Here is a 6,000-nt window from a genome sequence, read left to right on the forward strand (position 1 = left end):
GGAGAATTGATCTGAATTCAACAAGATGGAATTTAGTAAAAACAAATGCAAAGTACCTCACTTGTGGCATTTTATTTTTTCCCTCCTACCTACAAAATGGAAATAACTTGGTAGTAGTGCTGAAAAGGAGCTGGGGCTTATAGAAGACCATAAATTGAATGAGTCAACACTGTGATGCAGTTGCAAAAAAGGCTAATATTCTTGGGTGTATTAACAGGAGTGTCATATGTATTGCCATGAGAGATCATCATCCCTCTCTACCCAGCAATGGGAAGGCCTCAGTACTGTATTCAATTCTAGGCACTATGCTTCAGGAAAGATGTGGACAAATTGGAGAGAGTCCAGGGGAGAGCAACAAAAAATGATAAAAGGCTCAGAAAACCTTATCTATGAAAAAAGGTTAAAAAACTGGGCATGTTTAGTTCTGAGAAACGAAGACTGAGGGGGGACCTCATAATACTCTTCAAATATGTTAGAAGCTATTAATTGTTTAAATTAATTAATTGAATTGTTTAAATAAATAAATTAAATTAATTGTTTAAAATAATTCAAATATGTTAAGGGCAATTAATTGTTCTCCACATTCACTGAAGGTAGGACAAAAAATAATGGATTTAATCTTCAGCAAGGGAGATTTAGGTTACATATTAGGGAGGGAAAAAAAAAACTATAAGGAGAAACACCAAAGCAGCCCAGCAAGGTAGCTTTTAATTTCAGAAAGGGGAACTACACAAAAATAAGGAAGTTTTACTTAAACAGAAATAAAAAGGTACAGTGCCAAAAGCGAAATCCCTGCAAGCTGCATGGAAAATTTAAAAAAACATTATAACTGAGGCTCAATTTAAATGTATACCCCAAATTAAAAAACATCGTAAGAGGACCAGAAAAGTGCCTCCCTGGCTCAACAATAAAGTAAAAGAAGCAATTGGATGCAAAAAGGCATCCTTTAAAAAATGGAAGTTAAATCCTATTGAGGAAAATAGAAAGGAACATAAACTCTGGCAAGTTACGTGTAAAAATATAATTAGGAAGGCCAGAAAAGGATTTGAAGAACAATTAGCCAAAAACTTAAAAAATAAGAGCAAACTTTTTTTGTAAAAGTACATCAAAAGCAGGAAGCTGGGTAAACAACCAGTAAGAACAATCGAGATGCTAAAGGAGCACTCAAGAAAAATAAGACCATTGCACAGAAACTAAATGAATTCTTTGCATCAGTGCTCACGGCTGAGGATGAGATAGAGATTCCCAAATCTGAGTCATTATTTTTAGATGACAAATCTGAGGAACAGTACCAGATTGAGGTGTCATTAGAGGAGATTTTGGAACAATCTGATAAATTAAACAGTAATAAATCACCAGGACCAGATGGTATTCACCCACGAGTTCTGAAAGAACTCAAACATGAAATTGCAGAACTACTAACTGTGGTATGTAACCTATCATTTAAATCAGCTTCGGGTGATAGTTAATGTGACAATTTTTTTAACAAAGGTTCTAGACAAATCCCAGCAATTACTGGACAGTACGTCTAACTTCAGTACCAGGCAAATTGTTTAAAACTATAGCAAAGAGTAGAGTTAACAGACACATAGATGAACACGATTTGTTGGGGGAAGAATCAACATGGTTTCTCTAAAGGGAAATCATGCCTTACCAATCTAATAGAAGTCTTTCAAGGGGCAAACAAGCATGTGGACATGGGTGATCCAGTGGATATAGTGTACTTAGATTTTCAGAAAGCCTTTGACAAGGTTCTTCAGCAAAGGCTCTTAAGCAAAGTGGGATAAGAAGATAGGTCCTCTCCTGGTTCAGTAACTGGTTAAATGATAGGAAACAAAGGGTAGGAATAAATGGTCAGTTTTCAGAATGGAGAGAGCTAAATAGTGGTGCCCCCCACGGGTCTTTATTGGGACCAGTACTGTTCAACATATTCATAAATGATTCGCAAAAAGGGATAAATGGTGAGGTGGCAAATTTTGCAGATGATACAAAACTACTCAAGATAGTTAAGTCATATACTATTAGAATCATAAAAGATTAGGGTTGGAAGGGACCTCAGGAAATCATCTAGTCCAACCCCCTGCTCACAGCAGGGCCAATTCCAACTAAACCATCTCTGACCCATCTGTGCCTAGGGTAACCACCTGAAAATGCCAAGATCAGGGCAGTCTGTAAAAGGAGAGCAGATTCTCCCAGCACTGGTAGGTGACACTGAAGTCAGACTTCCCAACCAGCCACAAACTGTGCTTCTGATTCCCCACACTGGTTGTCAAAAAAACAAAATAAAAATACACACATCCCCCTTTACTGCATTTCAGTCTCCAGCTCCCAATCGGCCACTTAGTCCAGGAAAGGGATCAGTTATTTAAAACTCTGTGCTTTTTACCAAAAAGGTTTCTCCTGGCCCCAAAGGGTCAGCCACAGTACCAGATCAATAGAAGTTTGGATCTTACCCAAAATACCACACTGCCAGCCAATCCTTTAGTAAATAAAACAAAAGGTTTATTATAAAAAAGAAAGAAACAAACTATAAGAGAAGTGTTAAAGGATTAAAGCAATCAGATACATACAAATGATTTGAAAGTCTATATATATCAGGTTTCTAGAAGAATTGTGGAGTTTGCAGGCTTGTATAGTCCCTCTGGTATACATCTAGTACCTGGACGGGTCTCAGTCCTTTGCTTCACAGCTTTAGTTCAGTTCAGTTGTAGATGAGTTGATCCAGAGGTAGGCTGGAGACAATAGACAGACTAGAGACAAAATGGATCTCAGGCAGCTGCCTTTTATGTCCTTTGGTCTTTGCCATGCTGCTTGTGGAATTTTAAAGGAACAAGATGGAGTCCAGAGTCACATGAGTAAGTTCCGGTGATTCATCAGGTATATCCCTGGCTTCTCCCCCTGGGCCCTTGTACCTGTGAATTTCCTTAATGGGCCATGAAGCAGGCTAGTGCTGCAGCCATCCTGTCTGGGGTGTCGCCCAGACACAGCACAATTTGAAATACAGATATATCAAACATATCCATAACTTTCATTACACATGTAACACATGAACATAAATATTATCATCTTACTTAGCACATTATAGCCTTTCTAACAGTACCTGGCATGGCATATCTCACATAAATTATTATAATTCAGACGTATTGATGTTAAACAACATAATAAATCACCGGCCCACCCCCATCAAGCCAGCGTGACACCATCCCAGCCAGGGCTTTGTCAAGCCACATCTTAAAATCCTGTAAGGATGGAGATTCCACCACCTCCCTAGGTAATCCACTCCAGTGCTTTACCACCCTCTTAGTGAAAATATCCAACCTAGACCCCTCCCCCCACTGCATCTTGAGACTGTTATTCCTAGTTCTGTCATCTACTACCACTGAGAACAGCCTAGTTCTTTCCTCCCTGGATCCCTCTTTCAGGTAGTTAAAGGCTGCTATCAAATCCCCCCTCATTATTCTCTTCTGCAGACTAAAGAAGACCAGTTCCCTCAGCCTCTCTTCAGAATTCATGAGCTCCAGCCCCCTAATCATTTTCATTGTCTTCCACTAGACTTTTTCCAATTTGTCCTTTCTGTAGTGGGGGGCCCAAAACTGGACACAGTACTCCAAATGAGGCCTCACCAGTGCCAAATAGAGGGGAATAATCACTTCCCTCAATCTGCTGGTAATGGTCCTACTAATGCAGCCCAAAATGCCATTAGCCTTCTTGGCAATAAGGGCACATTATTGACTCATATCCAGATTCTTGTCCACTGTAACCCCCAGGTCCTTTTCTGCAGAACTGCTGCCTAGCTAGTCAGTCCCCAGTCCGTAGCATGGGATTCTTCTGTCCTAAGTTCAGGACTCTGTACTTGTCCTTGTTGAACCTCATCAGATGCCTTATGGCCCAATCCTCTAATTTGTCAAAGTCACTCTATATCCTGTCCCTGCCTTCCAGCATATCTACCAGTCCCCGCAGCTTAGTGTCATCTGCAAAGTTGCTGAGGGTGCCATCCACCCTATCCTCTAGATCATTAATGAAGATGTTGAACCAAACAGGCCCCACCACCAACCCTGGAGCACTTTCTTATTAACAACTAGACCGAGCCGTTGAGCCCGATGATCTAGCCAGCTTTCTATCCATTTTATAGTCCATTCATCCAACCCATATTGCTTTAACTTGCTGATAAGAATACTGTGGGAGACCATATCAAAAAGTTTGCTAAAGTCGAGGTGTAGTCCAAAGCAGACTGTGAAGAGTTACAAAAGAATCTCACAAAACTGGGTTACAGGGAAACAAAATGGTGGATGAAATTCAGTATTGATAAATGCAAAGTAATGCACATTGGAAAACAATCTCAATTATACATATAATTTAAATATATGTGTAGTCTAATTAGCTGTTACCACTCAGGAAAGATATCATGGAGTCATTGTGGATAACTTTCTGAAGACATCCACTCAATGTGTAGTGGAAATCCAAAAATCTAACAAAATGTTGGGAATCATTAGGAAAGGGATAGATAATAAGACAGAAAATATTATATTGCCTCTATATAAATACATGATCTGTGCTCATCTTGAATACTGCATGCAGATCTGGTCGCCTCATCTCAAAAAAGATATATTGGAAATGGAAAAAGTACAGAAAAGGGCAACTAAAATGATCAGGGGTATAGAACAGCTTCCATATGAGGAGAGATTAATAAAACTGGGACTTTTCCACTTGGAAAAGAAATGACTAAGAGGTCTTTAAAATCATGACTGATGTGGAGAAAGTAAATAAGGAAGTGTTACTTACTCCTTCTCATAACACAAGAACTAGGGGTTACCAAATGAAATGAATAGGCAGCAGGTTTAAAATGAATCAAAGGTAGCATTTCTTCACACACAATGCACAGCCTCTCCCTATGGACTCCTAGCCAGAGGATGGTGTAAAGGCCAAGGCTATACAGGCTTCAAAAAAGAACTAGGTAATTTCATGGAGGATAGGTCCATCAATAGCTATTAGCGAGGATGTGCAGGGATGCAAAACTATGCTCTGAAGCATCACTAGCCTCTGTTTGCCAGAAGCTAGGAATGGTGATGGGATGGATCAATTGATGATTACCTTTTTTGTTCATTCCCTCTGAAGCACCTGGCATTGGCCACTGTTGGAAGACAGGATACTGGGCTAGATGGACCATTGGTTTGACCCAGTATGGCTGTTCTTATGGACTGGTAATGGCAGCTTTTGTATCAATGCTTCTCTGCCTGCCTCTGTCCCCAAACTCCTCCTCCATCACACTGGGGGAACTAATGATGACTGCCTATGGATACTTCACAGCAAGTCGTCTGGGGAACAATGACACAGCCAAACACTAGGGCTCATAGGCATTATGATAAATGGCAGTATCATCACCTGGCCAACCCTCATCCAGACACACATACCTTTGCAAAAAAGGTGGTGTAACAGGGTGGCTTGCCCAGAGGCTGAAGAGTTTGTTGCTAAGCCAGCCCCAATTACAAGTTGAGCCTTGCTTGAGAGGAATCAAGGTTTCCAATATAATAAACAGCAGGAAGCTGCAGAGAAGAGTGGGTGGTTGAGGAAGAGTAATAGGAGGCAGGAAACTTGACGGGAAGCTGAGAAAGTTCAGGAAGCTCTCCAGGCATAGAGGCCTGGGAGAGACCCTGCCTTAGAAGCAAAAGAGAAACGGCAAAGGCCTACTGCCTAGAAAAGGCTTGTGCAGATAAATTCCAGGCAGGAGGTACTGGGAAGCAGACAGACTGACTGACCCTCTGAGAGGTGGGTTCTGTGAAGACTGTAAGAGTTTGTGTTTTGTTCTAAAGGACTTTGTGTTGGACTACTGAGAGAAAGAGAATGAACTAGGGTTGGGGGCTGGAGGGTGAGTGTGTACTAGAGGACTAAATAAATAAGACCCCTGCCCCTTGTGGGAATTGTTGGAATTTCTTTTTTGAACTGAGAGTTCTTAAAGGGTCCCTGAAGAGGCGGGATGGCCACAGAAACAGGGTACCATAG

The sequence above is a fragment of the Emydura macquarii genome, unplaced genomic scaffold (genome assembly GCF_026122565.2).
Source record: "Emydura macquarii macquarii isolate MOO-44397 ecotype Brisbane River unplaced genomic scaffold, CSIRO-AGI_Emac_v2 contig_2975, whole genome shotgun sequence".
Classification (NCBI taxonomy): domain Eukaryota; kingdom Metazoa; phylum Chordata; order Testudines; family Chelidae; genus Emydura; species Emydura macquarii.